The sequence below is a fragment of the Pelodiscus sinensis genome, chromosome 1 (genome assembly GCF_052426305.1).
Source record: "Pelodiscus sinensis isolate ZL-2025 chromosome 1, ASM5242630v1, whole genome shotgun sequence".
NCBI lineage: Eukaryota > Metazoa > Chordata > Testudines > Trionychidae > Pelodiscus > Pelodiscus sinensis.
In genome coordinates, this window is record NC_143052.1 from 195060221 (window position 1) to 195077437 (window position 17217).

Genomic DNA, 17217 nt, shown 5'->3' on the forward strand with positions numbered 1-17217 from the left:
CCGAGGCGCCCCCAGTCACAGCACCGCGGCCTCCTTTGGGACACGTTCCGGCCTGGCTGCGCTCAGCCGCCGAGTGTGGCAGCCCTGGGGGCACAGGCCGCACTCTCAGGCAGCGCAGCTCCCAGCCCCTGTGGGTTTGACAGGGCCTGCAAAGCTGGGGGGGGGGGGGGTGTTTTGCAATTTGAGAGGACAGGACATCACCGTGCCTGTAGCTGTGGTTTCAGGCTGGCTGCACACTCAGGTCCTGTTGTCCAGAGAGGCTGTTCCTATTTTTGTAGCCTTGAGAACTAGAAATGTAAGTTACCTTTTTAAAGTGAAGCCTGGTATTCTGACATGACCCCAGAAGCTGGGGCCTGGGACATGCCTATATAGGCTATACTGCCTGTGTTATGTGTTAAGGAGGCCCTAGCTTTACAGTGTGCGCCTCCAACCTGCCCCCAAAGCCTCGCCTTTTTAGCAGGAAAGGGTGGTTCCTGACACTAGTTTACAGGCAGTTTTAAGATTAATTTTTTAATTAATTGATAAGTAACAATAAATGATTCCAGGTAGTGCCTATGTTGTGTGAAAAGGTAAAATAACTATATATGTGCATATTCAGCACCTTTAAAACAATGTGATCCAAAGCTCATTGAAACTAGTGGAAAGATTCATATTGGGTTTGGATCAGGATTGAGCATTTAGCAACAAAAATAGCAGCTAGTTCAGATGATAAAATAATGGCCTGAGAAAGTACATCTGGTAAAATGTGCACTAGCAATATTTTGGTCATTTGACTAAAATCAAGCCATTTTGAGTTACATACCTGAGTAATGATCTAGTTGAGTGGTTCCAGCTTATGGTCCATGGCCACCAGAGAATTTTATAAAGCCCCTGGTCTGCTTCTACAGGTTAAGCTGCTCTAGTCCGGCATTTTGTGGTCCGGCAACATCTGTGGTCTGGCATGATTTTAGTTAGCTAGATGTCCACTTATCGTGGGTGTGGCCAAATTTCCTGCAGTCCCATAACACTTTTTTTACAGAAACTAGCCCTGGCCTTCAGTATTCTGTGTTATTTAGCTCTAATTTATCCCTAAATGTCTTCCAAGAACCTAGTGTGCAGTAAAAGTGTTGGTAATGCTGCTAGACAATATTCACTTCCCGTGGTTCTGCAAATTCTCTGGTTCTGCACTGGTGGGGCCTTGAGAGTGCTGGGCAAGAGAGTCAACCTGTATACAGTACAGTAATGGATGATTCATTAGTGTTTTGTTGTGACGTGTGCATCATTTTAGTTTACACAAGTGTATTAACAGACAATATTGTATCCAGAAATAATCTGAGTACCATGCAAAACAAGCTGAATTTAAAATATAAATCAATACAGATTGTTAAATATTATTAAAATATGTAAAAACATTTGGCCCATAGAAGATTGTTTAAGCATCTAGTTGACTATCCAATAAGCATAAGCTTATTGGATAGTTGAGTAGTGACTCAACTAGTCGCCCCCTGCCCCTTGCTGCCTCTAGCACCATCTCTGCAGGGGAGCAGAGGCACGGTGGGGAAATAGCACAAGCGGGGACTAAAGCAGTCCCCACTCATGCCAGTTCCCACTGTGGCGCTTCAGCCTTTGAAATGTAGCAAGATGTGGGGCTGTTGCTACATTTCAAAGGCTGAAGCGCTTCAGGGGAAACTGGTGCGAGTGGGACTGCTTGAGTCACTGCTTGCCTTGTGCTCCCTGCAGCACTCCCTCCCCTACTGCCTCTGAGAGACAGCGGGGGGGGGGGGGGGGACAGACACGAGCAGGTGCTAAGGGGAACCGGCTTAAAAGCTGGTTCACCTGAGCACTGGCTCAGGGGTGCTGCAGGATATGGCAGGCTGTTGTGAAGCAGCCCCTATCCACAGGGGTCCCAGTGGGGAGCTGGACCCGCTGCCCCGCAGACGGGCTTGCTGTCACCAAGCAACTGTTGGCCGCCGTGAACAGAGGCTGCTCCGGCAGTAACCCTTTTTCGTGGTGGACAGGGCTGCTGAACTCAGTGCGAGCTGGAACCGAGCAGTCCTGCCTCGTGCGGACACTGCACTTGTGCATTTTAAATGTAGTAAAAGTTGCATTGGCTCTTACTACATTTAAAATTCAGAGCTGCATTGCAGGTGGCTCCTAGAGCTACCCGCACTGTGGCTTTGCATAGCTCGATTACCGCAATTTAACATTCCTAGTTGGACACCATTTGGTGCCTAAGTGAAGGTATCAAATAAAGCCAAACTAAACAATGCCTTATCCATCAGTGAGAGTAAGACCTTGTCCTTTGTCACTTCTCATGGTAATAAAAAGTAAGACAGAAACTGCAGGTAGCAAGATGATCTAGTCTAGTCCACATGAATATTTTTTGTTTAACTCTCCCCCTCTAATTATTAGTCTCTCTCCCCTTTGTATTAGTCTTGATATTTTTTCTATACTTAAGACAGCCAGTCTATAAACTATTTTGTTTGTATATTGTGAACAAATACTTTTTCCATACTACTGTGGTTTAAACCTCACCCGCTTAACAAGATTTTAACAAAGAAATTGCCGCTAATGTAACATAATGTGGCGCTCAAGCCTTCACTCTTGGTTGTCTGGTCCTAAGGTAACTAAAAGACTGAACAGTCCACACCTTAGGTTCTCAAAGTTGTTTCTATCTAGTGTCTGAGTAGTGTAATAGACATTTTGGTGAGTCAGCAAAACTTTCTTAATCTTTTAAAATCAGAATCAATATACTCTTAATAGGGTGGAGTACTTTAGGCAAACATTGCCAATCTATTGCATATAGATTATATTATAAGTATAAGTATGTAAATCAAGAAGGAGACTTAGGGCAAGATAGGCCTATTACTCATTGAGGTGGAAAAGACAATCTCAGAAAATGCACCAATGGCCAAAGTATTAAGTTACTTTTTCGTTTTACATATTCACCAGAAAAGTTAGCAATGACTGGATGATTCACATAATGAACATCAGTGTAAATGGGGTAGGATGAAAGTCTAAAATAGGAAAAGAACAAGTTAAAAATTACTTAGACAAGTTAATGTTTTCAAGACAGGAGGCTCTTTGGCTATATACCCTAGAATACTTATGGAAATGGCTGAAGTGGTCTTTGAGTTATTACTGATTATCTTTAAGAACTAGGCTACATCTACACTGCATCTCTCTTGTGCAAAAGACTATTCAAATGAAGTGCAGGTTAGCATATTGCTGAGCTTCATTTGCATAATTAATTAGGGGCCATTTTTGCGCAAAAACAAGCTATGCAGACAGCTCCTTTTTGCGCAAAACCCCCCTCTTGTGCAAGAGCCATTCTTCCTCGTTTTTTAAAAGCCTCTTGCACAAAAATGGCCCCTAATTAATTATGCAAATGAAGCACAGCAATATGCTAATCTGCACTTCATTTGCATAGGCTTTTGCGCAAGAGAGGTGCAGTGTAGACGTAGCCCTAGTGGTGAATAGAAGACATTCCAGAGGACTGGAGAAGGACAGATTTAGTACCTATCTTATAAAAAGGAAAATAAGGATAACCCAGGGAATTACAGACCAATCATCTTAACTTTGATACCTAAAAAGATAATGGAGCAAATAATCAATTTGTAATCCTCTAGAAAACAATCAGAGGAGACACAGTCAACGTGGATTTTCCGCTCTTTTCCGTTAAAAGCATTTCTGGAAAATCATGCCAGTCTAGACGTAGCCTTGTTGTTTAGTGGAACTTTGCATAGGTGCAGAAGTCTGTCCATGTGCAATCAATTGCAGAATTGGGGCCTTAATATTTGTCTCTCAAAGAAGACACATGTACAAATAATATTTGTACACTTCTGCTTTTTAAAAGAATATATGTAAATACAAAATGCTTCAAAACATTGGGATACAATAGTAAAAATGTTTGTATATGTTGAATAAAAGGTAGAAGCTTACTGCAAGACATCTGAACATGAAAACTAAACAGAGTATTTAAAAATAAATACATTTTTCAATATAGTAAACATTTGAGGGAAGTTCAAAATAAACTCCCACTAAAAATAATTTTGGGACAATATATCTTTTACCGAATATATAGGGCAACAGAAGCCATGATAACAAAAGTGGGAACAGAAACATAATCATAAATTTGCCAACATGAATGGAAGAATATAGCTAACATTTGACTCTCTCTATATAACATGGGTTCTTCTTGGATAGAATATTGATGGAAAATAATAAAAACATTTTTATGTACACAATAAAAAAATAAATTCCCAGTTCTCCCAGTGCTGGCAACTGTCCCTCTTTAATAATATTCAAAAGAATGGGGCAGTTAGTTCCTCTGAAAATGTTATCTCACTAATCGTTGGAGATAGGTACTAAATTTACTCTAACAAAGGCAAAATGAGACCCACTGTGTGGAAGATGAAGCTAGTCAAAGTTTAGACAAAAGTAAGGCACATTTTTTAACAGTGAGTGATTAATCATAGGATAATTTAGGTTTGGTGGCCTTGCCATCACTTGAAGTCTTTAAATCAAGATAAGATCTCGTTCTAAAGGAAATATGGCACAACCAGAAATTATGGACTTGATGCAGAAGTTCTGTAGCCTGTGTTTTGCAGGACACTCAGACTATCATAATGGTCACTTCCTGCCTTAAAATGTATGAATATATGAACTTCAAACACAGAATTGAGAGTAGATAACGAGAGGATGAACCAGTTTTCAAATAGTTTCCTTTAAATAGACATATATTTGTCACATTTAAATCTACACAAAGGTGTCTTAATGATTTGGGATCATCAACAATATTTTAAATGCTAAAGCTTTGCTGTTTATTATTAAAAGGTATTGTGTCTCTTCAATTGCATAGCATAATTGCAGTCAGCTGCAGGTGGTGATGTGATGAAGCTGAGCCAAGTTTTTGATCAATGTACACTGTAATGTCTGCTGATCTATGCTGGTACAGTCAGGTGCAATACTCACTCTATGAAGGGGCCTACAGTTGGATAGCTCAGCTAAAAAAATGAGCACCACTAAATAGTGTGGGAGTGGGTCCTGGTAAAAATGTTAAGAAGAGGGTAACTGACTAATTGTGTAGTCAATACAATTTGTATTAAATACAGGATTAGTTGATAAAGGACCCCACTGAGGCTCTGCATCTTAAATATAGCAGGAGCCAGGCATGCAGGCAGCCCAGCTCCTACAGCATTTAAAATGCAGAGCTGCAGTGGGGATAGGCTAATCTGTTAATTTTATTGACTACATGATTTTCCCCTCTGCTTGCTGCCTCTGTATCAGTGGACAAGTCCTTAACATCTCTACTCTGAATATGTGCACGTGTATTACTGCAAAGGACCAAGGGAAATAAGATGGCTGTACAAACATGCAGATCATGACACCAGTCCTGCTTCAAACATTCTTGCACAGCTCCTTTTGGAGAGGACCTATAATATAGTCCCTGTACAACTTTTTAGGGAATCAAAATTGGGACAGAAAGTGTACATCCTGAACTCCCCATTCATTCTGTGGGCTTTCTGGTGTAGGTCTATCATCAAGCAGCAAACAAAATTTGTCCAGTATACTGAATAAATTAGATCAGTCATATACAGAGAAAACAATCAATACTTAGGGATCTCATTTTTGCTATGCTACCTGAGTTTTCCAAATTGAACTAAATTCTCAGCTGACAGTGAGATTGCAGTCTGTATAAGATGAAGAATTTGATGTGTTAATAGCAGTATTTCTGCAGTAGCCCCCTTGCAGTAAGCTATACTTCCTAATGTTCTCACCATCATACTTTTATGTAGAACAGGGAAGTACTGTCTAAAGTTGTAATCTGTCTTAAAATAAGTGCTTTGTAGTCTTCATACTAAAGCATCATCTATGAAGTGACTACATGGTAAAACAACATCTTCACTAATCATGGTATGTGAGTAACATGGTTAGTTTGTATGAGCTGTAAAAATAACAATATGTTAACATTATTTCCATAATAAATTAACAAAGTATACCGATATTTTTGTCTGTAACCCTGTAAGGAAAAAGCATGGTTCAATTACATATTTCTAACACGTGTTCCTTATTTGATGAGAAGTTACCATAAAACCTTTTTGACTGATTATTCAGACACAGCCTTTCCAGAAAAATAATTTTGTCATCCTACAGGCAAAACATTGCTTCATATTCAACACTTTTCAGTAAATTAACCTTATTCAAACAAATGCATTTGCTGCATTCCTGAAACCTGTTATCCACTTCTGTGTAATTTATGACACCAAAATGCTTTTGGGCCCAAAATATATGGTTGGTATTAAGGAATGATGAAGATGTCTCATTGATTTTTTTAAACATTCTGCAACGGTAATAGCTCTTTGGAGCTTTTTCAGAGCCATTTACTTAAACCTTCTTAGACAATTGAGGCTCCAGTAGCAGTAGTTTCTGCCAAGAAACTTAATCTCCAAAGCCTTGTTTACAGGAAAATAAACATAATTACTGGATTAATGCAAGATTCTGATGAATCTATCTTTCTTGAGTTTTTTGAATGTCAGCTAAAGTTAATCTAAAGTATCTGAAAGCTTCATCTTCATAACCAGTATAAACTCTGAGGCTGTGTCTAGACTACAAAGAAAAGTCAGAAAAAGATAGGTAAATCGTGAACCACAATTTACATATCTTTTTCCCCTTTTCTAACGAAAGAGGCTTTTCCGACATTTGGCCCGTCTACACTGGACCAAATGCCAGGGGAAAAGACTTTTTTAGAACATCCCTTTTTCCTCATAGAATAAGCTATACAGGGATGCTGAAAAATGTGTCTGCTTTTCCGCATTTTTTTTTTCGGAAAAGCGGACACGTTCCTTGGATACAGCAAGCTTTTCTGGGATACCTCTGGTACCCTTAATGCCAATGTCTCCTCATCTTGCTTTGCCTTTATTCACTAAGGCTATGTTTAGACTGGCATGATTTTCCAGAAATGCTTTTAATGGAAAAGCATTTTTGGAACAAAAGCACTTTTTGCGGAAAAGAATCCATGCCAATCTAGACACGCTTTTCCACAAAAAAGCCCCGATCGCCATTTTCGTGATCTGGGCTTTTTTGTGGAAAACAAAGCTGAGCTGTCTACACTGGCCCTTTTATGCAAAAGTTTTGCGCAAAAGGACTTTTGCCTGAATGGGAGCAGCATAGTATTTCCGCAAAAACACTGACAATCTTACATGAGATCGTCAGTGCTTTTGCGGAAATTCAAGCGGCCATTGTAGACAGCTGGCAAGTTTTTCCAGAAAAGCGGCTGATTTTCTGGAAAAACTGGCCAGTCTAGACACAGCCCAAAAGCTTATGCTTTCAGGTGAAGATTGATGTTTGATTGTTGGTGAATTCAACAACAATGAAACACTTTAACTGAACAGCTTTGTTCTTCCCCTATGTTAGCAAGAGGTGGACAAGGACCTTGTTCTTTGGCTGCACATTTGACATGTTTGCCCTAATTTATATTCAGAGAATTCCTGTGACTTTTATTGAGAATATATGAATTAGTACTGGAAACAGTGCTTGCTGATGAAGATAATCAGGATACAAAAAATTCAGAGCCATTCTGAACACTGTCACAGTGGGCACAATATATATTTTTTTTAAATATAAAAATTCTACGATCAATTTTTTCAAATAGTAATATGTTTTGTATAATCAGTTTGAAAACAGGAAAACCCAGATTACCCTTAACAGTAAATTTTGTTCACTAGATCTTTCTGTTGGTAGGAGAGCTGATCAAATTCAAGTTTAGCTGCTGATGAGCTGGAGAAAGTCTGATTTCACTCTGTTTACTAGATTGTCTCTCCCTCTCCTATACAACCAAATGCCATATAGTGTAACTGAAATTTTGCCTTTCTCTCCAGAACAAGGTGCTAATAACAGAATGAGTGGATACCAAAATTTGAAAACAGGAATTTAGAAAGAAGAGAATACACTGCAAAAGCAGCCCTGAATTTGCAGATTTCTTATACTGCCTTCTTCTATTGAGGAATTACCATAAAGCAGTAATTTCTATTTTTTATAGGCCTAGACAAATATTTCAAATATCAAATTGTAAGTGTACCTTTCAAATGCCTTTTTAAAGAGAAACACTTTATATTGCTCCTTAAGAATGTCAAAACAATATAAATTTGACTGCTTTCATAACTACTATTGTGTAACATGATTTATCTTTAGTGCAGAGGGCTGGAAAGAATAAACAAGTTAATAAGGAGCTATGGGACCTGCCTTTTCACTGTGCATACAAAGACTTCTTAAAGGTAGAGGCTTGAATGGTACTGGTAGATAAAAGGTTTAAAGAGAATGTTTGCAAAAATGCAGTCCCATAACAATGCACAGTGAGCTATTTCTGCTCTCAACTGACTGCAGGATTGCCCAAGAACAAAAATCAGCCCATAATTGTATTTTATTTATTCCCCTCCTTCCTGTCTCCTCCACCTAATGCCAGAGTTGATTCTTCCTTATCCCTAGCTGTTATTACTAGTCAAGGCAGTGACTTGTGATGCTTTAAGACTAAAGGCTGAATTTTAGCATTTATTAAAAATATTTGTCTTCACTTTAAGTAAAGACAAATATTCTATTATTTTTATTTTGAATATTAACACTTTTTAAACCAAATTAAAGTCTCAATGGAGTATTTATATTGTGCTATTGCAGTTGAACTTGGCAGTGATACTGACAATAGACAAGCTATAAGCAAAAGTGATACTGATTAATCTATTTTTATTGTTCAAGCTCAGAGAAATAGAGAATGGGCAACCCAGCATATGGAACTAAAAGTAAATTGGATTTTAAAAAAAACCCTTTCAGCTCTTATCACTTGTCTCTAAAATATACAAGGCTTCATTGATCAAAATGTACAAGCTATGGTGGTCTCTGGCTTGTTAGAAACTAGCTACAAAGATGAAGTGTTCCTGGATATAAAAATCTTATCAGGTCCTATGGAATACTATTATGTACTTAAATTTATATGGAGATCTAGAGAGTCACCTGGTATTACTTTATTTTATTTTATTTTATTTTATTTTATTTTATTTTATTTTATTTTATTTTTCCCTCATGATAGTATCTGAGATCTGGGTTCCATTGTGCTAGGCAATTAAGAAAGAAGATAGTCCATGCTCTAAGAGCTTACAGTCTAGGTCTCAGACAGGATAGACAAAACAGACAAATGTGCAAGTTTAACCAGAAGCAAGCATTAGGTTTTAAGGAAGGATTTAAAAGAGGATAATTTTGATGGGCAGTTCTCCCCATGTATGAGATCAGCATGGGAGGAAACAAAAGTTTCTAGTGGCAACTGTTTTAATGAAGGATGATCTCTAGCCAATAAATAAGGAGTTTTTTTACATGTAAAGTAACTGAAATTATTTCAGTTTTTGTGTTCTGTGACTCTAAATAAAAATGCACATTCTATTAGTTATTGCCTCGTCTTTTCTCAAATTGAAATACTTGGAAACTGGTTTGAGACCCCTTTAAAAATGTGTGTCTAAGTCAGTGAAGACAAGGTGACATTCCAAACTAGTATTCACATATTTTTTCAATCCTCTAGTATCTTAAAGAAACTGCTATTTTTTGTGGCAGCAATTCATACTTTGTGGAATTGGGATAGATTTTACTTGCATTGGAATCTGGAGAGCTATAGGTGCTACCTAGCTTAGGCAATGATTCTGTGTAGTAGAGGGGGTAGAGATAGAAGCTGCAGCTTTCCTGGCATCAGAAGTAGAAATATCAGTGTTGAGTAGACTGTTTTGAGGCAGAAAAATAGTTCACCCACATGATAGTATGACAATCATGTTCCAGTGCCATGTATGCTGATGGAAGCTTCTGGTTGCTGAAAGTAATGCAAAGAGCACTCTTAATATGAAGTCTGTAGGCTACAATTAGTAGGATTTGCACCATCCCACTACCTAAGAGAAAAAGGTCCTTATTTGAAATCTGTTCTCAGATATCTGGTGAAATGAATCCTGCTCGCAGGATGAAGTGTAGTTCTGTAAACAGGAGCTTTTTTTAATGCTTTGAAATAGAGATGTAATAGTGTAGTCGGTTAACTGATAAGTAAAAGCTTGTAGGTTAATGCTATAGATTATACGCATTTTCTCCCCTTGCCCTTTGCCAGTAAATTTTTTAGCAGGCTGGCCAGCAGCCTGACTCAGTCCTGGCTCACGCCAGGTCCAGGACCTACCCCTGCTGCAGCTCTGCATTTAAAGTATATTAGGAGCCAGGTGGGCAGGCAGCCTGGCTCAGCTCCGGCTTGCATGGATCTGGGAGCTCAGCCCTGCCCCTCCCCAGACAGGGGCTGCTGCCACCCACCCATATTATGCAGCAGTGTGTGGTGACAGGCAGCCAGTCCGTGAGGGGAGCCAGTTTTTAAACTGGCTCCCATTGTGGACCAGCTCCTGCCTGGCACCCCATGCTGCTACCTCTGATATAGAGGCAGAAGTGCAGAGTAACAGGGGACTCCTCAGGAGTGAGGATGAAGCGCACTGGCTGCCAGTCTCATCCTCGGGGACTATAGAATAGTCGACTAATCAATAAAAATGCATGAGGTTAATCAACTATTTAATTAACTGATATTTAACATTCCTACTTTGAAATCAATGGTTCCTTTATATTACAAAGATCATCTGGTGGCAGAATGAAAGAGTGGGAAAATCCATACATGCAAAATCAGAACAAGGCCTCTATAATCCTATGGTAGAGTTACTCATGTTAACTTTTAACTTGATAGTGCCTTCTGAACAAGTCAGTTTTGGCCCATTGGGTCCACCTACTACTGAGATTCACAAAATGGATCAATCTTTAAAGGGGTGGTGGGCAAGAAAAGAGGGCGAGGAAGAGAGGAGTCACAAAGAGTGTAATTAAAAATATTAACAAACAAAACATTTGCACTGTAAACAGTTTGATATTAAAGCTTTTTGAATAAATACCTTTCATACCCACCTATAGCGTGGGACAGTCTGAACATAAAGGGATTTTGAAAAATTCCCTAAGCCTAAGGTGTACAATGTTGAATATTTTCTGCAATTTAAAAACAATACCTCAGGTTTTAAACTTGCTTTATTTTATTGTTTAGACCAGCATGTCCAAAGTCCGGCCCGCGGGCCAATTGCGGCCTGTGTTCCGGTTTAATACTGCCCCACAGGTAATTTGGCAATATCTATCTTTTATAGCCCCCAACGAATCCATATGTATTGAGATGAATACATTGTAAAATCTCCGTTAATGTCAGTTGGTCTAAATCAGTTATAAATATATTTGGACACAACATGTATACTTGGTGTTATGTTCCTGTTCATATTTTTTGAACTTAAAAGTTGACAGACAACCTTTATTACCAATAATATGTAATGTACTTTACAATGTTCCTGACATATATTTCAGCTTCCTGGATTTTTTTTTAATCTGGCCTTCAGATATGAAAGGCAGAGTGATTTAACACCTGTTTAGATTTGTCATCCATGTGACGAAATGAAAAGTATGCCGTTTGCAATAAACTTTGCATAAAATAGTTAATTTGCGTTTAATTTTAATGGTTCAAAGAATGTCAGGCAAAATGGTCGGCCCTCACGCATGTTCACTTCATCAAATCTGGCCCTCTTTGAAAAAAGTTTGGACACCCCTGGTTTAGACATTCCTTAGTTGTAAATTAGGGTCTCTTACCATGACCAACACTGAGAGAAGGGGGAACAGGAAGTCTGGTTGTTGCATACTTTGCTTTTTACATCTTCTGGTCAGGGCAGGATTTAGTGGGGCAGGCCAAGAGGACAAGAAGTAGACTGAACACTCCTCAAAAAGGAGCAGCATGTGCCATTAGCTAAAATGTCTTAGAGACTATGCCAGAGGAATAGTTTGAACACGTCCATTAGCTGCTGTGTTCCTGCTTCCATTTGAAAGGGTCTTGCCACTTTTGAGCACTTAGGCCCTGATTCAGCAAGGTATTTAAGCACATGCCTAACTTTCAGCATGTAAAATAGCCTCATTGATATCAAGTACATATGTATTTAAACATATGAGCATGCTTAAACAAAAAATGAGGAGTACAGGATCTTTCAAAATGGGGCATTTCTGTCAAAAATGCCCCTGCTAAACTGCAGGGTTTTTTTCGAAAAGCTCCCTTTCGAAAAAAAGCGGTGGCTGCCATTATGCAAATGAAGCATGGAATATTTAAATCCCAGCTTCATTTCTACTTTCGATACGTCTAATTTACATCCCTCTTAGACGTAGCCCAATTGCACACCAATTACACCCCTAAGAGTGCGTCTACACTGTACCCATAGCTTGAAATAAGCTATGCAAATTGCGTAGCTTATTTTGAGTCAATTTCAAAATAGCTTATTTCAAAATTTGGCGCTGTCTACACAGCATTTATTTTGAAATAAATTGCTATTCCAAAACATCACTTACTCCTTGTGGAATTAGGTTTAGAAGGACGTCAGAATAGTGAGCCAGTTATATTTCAAAATAATGGGTGCACTTAAAAGACGCAGACTAGCTATTTCAGGATACTTCCGGTATCCCAAAATAGTGAAGCAGCGTAGACATAGCCTAAATGATATTATTACCTAGGCAAAAGGTCTAGCGTAGACCTTGTTCAAGGTCACACAGGATGTCTATGGCAGAGGTGGGGAATGAACCCAGATCCTCCCAAGTCCCAAACTAGTGCACTAACTCTGGGGAATGAGTTTGAAGAAGGATTCTGGAGCCTTAATTTTACTGCTTATGAAATTAGGGCAACGATGCCATTTATGAAAATGTGTTTTCTGAAAATGAACTGGGAGCAGGTCTGAATCTTGAATGATAGAAGTGATTTCTTTTTACTTCAGAAAGTTTACATGTGGAAGATCAAGTTATTTGTATCAACTTTCCAGACTTACCAGCACATTCATCCTTGGTGCCATTCTGTTGACTTCAGTGGGGTTACACTACAGAGGAACGTCTGACAGTGATGAGGTGCATTAACAAGTTGGGCCTGATTTTGCAATGATATGCATCCTGTGCCATCTTATTAAAGTAGATGGAGCTGCAGCATGTATAAGTAATTTAACTATTTCACCCTTCTGTACTGACTAGTAGTGTATGTTGGAATACAGTGTTAGCCTCTGTTTAGCTTTGGCTTTTTAAGGCCATAGAGAGGTAAAAGAATATTGTGTATTAAAAAAATAAGCATGTATCATCCTCCTTCTATACCTGACTTACCAAAGGGGTGAGATATAATTTTTCAGATACTAACTTTGATTATTACAGATCATGGTTGGTAGCATTATGCTCCTCTGAGCATAAGAATAAAAAAAAATTCCACAGCTTCCTGCTAAGACTCTGATGCTTCTCCCATTGAAGTAAACAACCAAATTCAAATTGACTTCACTGTGCAGGATGGGTCCTATGCTGCTGCCAAATGTATTTGGTAAATTCAAACATATTTATAATTTTATAATGTCAGGCTGCTCTTGATGAAAACAAGTTCCTTTGCTAGTTTTGGCTTCTCACCGAAACTGTGGGATATTAAACTAAAAATAGAATTGAGAAGCCCGAGATGGGAAAAGAGCTATTCAACCGTTTCTCTGCCAATGTATGATTATTCCCTAGAGTACACTTACTAGTGCTTTTTGCAGGCTATTTTAAAATGTCATCCCACAGTTAAACAGATGCTATTGTCAGAAAGGCTTTCCTGATACTTAGCTATTTCCCTTTCTTAGTTTTGTCTTGTAACTCCATTATATTGGTCTGAATAATTCTCATTCCTTGGTGTTTACACCGTTCAGGGATGGGAAAAAGGGACAAAGTGGAGGGAGGTGCTTGATGTTGGTCTAAAAGAGCTTGAGAGGAGTCAAGGAAAGGGATGGGCAGAAGGGAACAGACACATGAAATGGAGTAATATGTGGAGCTGTGGCAAAGAGGAATAGGAAGTAGAGGGAAGAAGGGACTCAGCAATGGTTATGACTGTAGGGACCAGATTGCTCCCAGTCAGGTGCGAGAGGGATAACAGGAATCAGAACTAGTACTGTTGTTCTAAAAATAATGAAATTGGTTTAAAAACCACCGGATTTAAAAAATAACAGTGTGATGGTTCTCTCTATTCACTTTCTGGTTTTGGAACTTTTAGGGATCACGTTTTCAAGCTCCCCACTCCCCAAAAAATCCTTAAGGGCTAGAAACTTACTTTTTCACAAAATGAAATCAGAGAGCCTGCTAAAATCACATAAACCTGAGAGAAAACCACCACATAGGGAGAGTTGGCAATGTGGGAACAGTGTCAGGGAAAGGGGGCAGCAAGACTGTGGCATTCATGAAGTTAAGGGTGCAGCAGTGGAGAGAAGAGCTTCTGAGTAGGGAGAAAGGGGGAGGACACAGTCCCTCACAAAGCTGCAGGGAGATGTGTTTAACCTGAAGAGCTTGCAGCAGAGTTCTCTGGTGTAGAAGGGGCACTAAAGTATGCTGCTTCCAGCTGGATCCTCAACATCTGGGGCTTCTAGGAAGAAGTTTGTCCGGGGGGTTTTGGGAAAACTAGATTTTTGTTTCTGCACTAGAGCTTTTAACTAAGTTTATGAACAGTTGCTGGTGTGTGTAACCATGGCAGCAAAACATGTGTCATTCTTGGCAGAGGCTTCATCTGGTATGTGGTTGTCCTCGTGTGACCAGTTTGTAACACTATTGTTTCCCTGCATGGGCAGGACTCTCTTACCATACCTTGAAAAAAACACTTACCCATGGGCCACAGCAATGTGGCGTGGTCTGCCCGATCCTCAAGTTCTGGGAGTTGGGAATTGTGTGGTGCTTGCTACCGACATCTAGATATTGCACTGTTCAGGCTCCTATTAATTGTGTGGTGCTGTCTGTCCCATTTATTTATTATACTTTATCACAGAACCTATGAGTTCTATAGCCCTGCACGAGAACAAACAGTGGGTGTTGTCAGTAGTGTTAGGCATTCTGTAGCATTCATCGTGAAGTCCTAAAGATGAATTATTTCCCAACAAAATTGATTTCAGTGCATATCAAAATCAGTGCATAAATCCCTCTCTACAATTAAAAAACAAATACAGTAGAAACTTCTGAAATAAATAAATGAATGGAACAGAACTTAAAAAGGGGAAAGGACAATCATGTACATTTTGATTACACACAAATACCAAACGTGGCTCTCACAGGTCAATATATGTGAAGCTGTGATTGTCCTTCCCATCCCCAGTTGTGGAGTGGTAGGGGTAGGAATATGGCCTTTGATGCTACACCGAATATTGTGGGATGCAGGGAGGTGCTAAAATGGAGTTCTCCACTGACAAGGAGAGGCAATCTTGTGCTTTTTGATTTGTAGGTCAAACACAGTCTGCAACATATGTGTTTGCTGTTGGAGAAGACCCATTGCATCCTGGTGCATCTCCCACTCCTATGCCCCCTGGTCTTTCTCCTGTTTGCTCTTGCCCCATTTGGATTGACTGAAATATTCATCCTCCAGCCTCTCTGTTCATGGTCAGATGCTGCAGTGCTTTGTGAGATACTGGAGAACATGTCCTCCTGAATCTCTTTTTTGTTTCTCCTCATTATCTTCATTTGGCACCGACTGGGTGTGACAGGGGACCCTCAGGACCACAGCAAGAACAGCTAAAATACAGAGAGGTATCACTGGGTTTATGGGCACAATGGAAAGCAGAAGTTAAGATTCAGAACATCTTTCCCTTGTTCTTCAAAAGTTTTAAACGAGCTGCTTCTTGATACTTCCGCTTTGGAGCACTCAGAACTGAGCTTCAGTCCCAGCCAGGTTGAGTTTGGCCCACTGGGGTGGCAGGGAAGGGGGAGAATGAGGAAACAATTGTTCAGCCATACAAAACAATACAGTGTCAATCCCTTTGTCTGTGGTTCTGAGCATAGAGCAACGATGCTGAATACTGGCCCTGTTTTCCAGAGGCCTCCATCTCGCCTGTGAAACAATTAACTAGCCTCTGTAGGTGGTGAAAAACAGCAAAGTCACATGATTTGCAGTTAGTGGTTTAAATAGGCCTCTTAAGAATGATATGAGGGCCTACAGAGAGGCAGCAAGGCTTTTCCCTCTAGGGGTGGAGAAAGAAGGAAGCCTTGGGAATTGTTGCTGAGCAAAGGAGAAGAGAGCATTGCAAAGGAGCCAAAAAGACTGAAAAGAGCCTGGAAAAGACTAAAAATTAAGCCACAGGGTTTTGTGAAGAGAGTCTGGGTGAAAGAGAGACCAGGATGGAATTGCTGGGGTTAGAATGCAGCTGGGGTGTAGACTCTGGATTTTTTTATGTTTGTCTATTTGAACTGGAACACCCAGAGATTGTGGACATTTTATTAAATGATTTACATGGAAGGCCAAGTCACCATAATAGCCAAACCTGGCTATGGAGTTTTTTAGGGACTTTTGAAAAGGGGAAGCTGAGGCAGGAGTTGCCAGAGCTATTGTACTCAGTGTGTAGGCAGGGACCCTGTTACAGACACACTCAAACTCAATTTGTTCTTACTGGGTTAGATGTCAGGCAGATCAAAAGTCAGAATTTTTGCTCCTTGGAAATTCTCAATAATTTTGGAATAAAACAAAGAAATTACAGATTCTCTCAAAAAGGAAAATCGAAAAAGATTTCATTACAAAATAATGGAAACAGCTTGTTTAAGGCTGGACAAACCAAAATTGAGCCTAGGAGCTCAAGTTCCAAGACTCCCTGCTGAGCTGTGATGTCCAGGGCCTCCAGGCTCCTAGCTCCAGAGCAGGAAAGCTGGAAGCCATGGGATCTTTGACTCTCTGAGGGTATGTCTACACTACACTGTTAGTTCGAACTAACGGATGTTAGTTCGAACTAACATTCATAGCTGCTACACTAGCGCTCCGCTAGTTCGAATTTGAATCGAACTAGCGGAGCGCTTAGTTCGAACTAGGAAAACCTCATTTTACGAGGATTAAGCCTAGTTCGAACTTACTAGTTCGAATTAAGGGGTGTGTAGCCCCTTAATTCGAACTAGTGGGAGGCTAGCCCTCCCCAGGTTTCCCTGGTGGCCACTCTGGCCAACACCAGGGAAACTCTATGCCCCCCTCCCGGCCCCGGACCTCTTAAAGGGGCACGGGCTGTCTACGGTGCCTGTGCCAGGTGCAAGCCTGCCAGCACCCAGCCAGCAGACCCTGCACCTGGCACGGCACAGAGCCACCCACCCGATGTCCCCCAGCCCACCCCTTCTTCCCTGGGCCAGGCTGGCGGCTCCCGGGAGCTTGCCCTG

General features: G+C 40.2%; 1 long non-coding RNA gene across 3 annotated transcripts; it reads left to right on the top strand.

Annotated features, from left to right (window-relative positions):
* Positions 1-64: 64 nt before the first annotated feature.
* LOC142821314 (uncharacterized) lies at positions 65-16480 on the top strand. Of its 3 annotated transcripts, XR_012898137.2 has the most exons (4): positions 65-8049; positions 8178-8255; positions 11069-11137; positions 12819-16480. It is a non-coding gene; the product is annotated as an uncharacterized LOC142821314 (long non-coding RNA). The 3 variants fall into 3 exon arrangements; XR_012898135.2 differs by having other exon boundaries at positions 65-8255; XR_012898136.2 differs by having other exon boundaries at positions 65-295; positions 7860-11137.
* Positions 16481-17217: the final 737 nt, after the last annotated feature.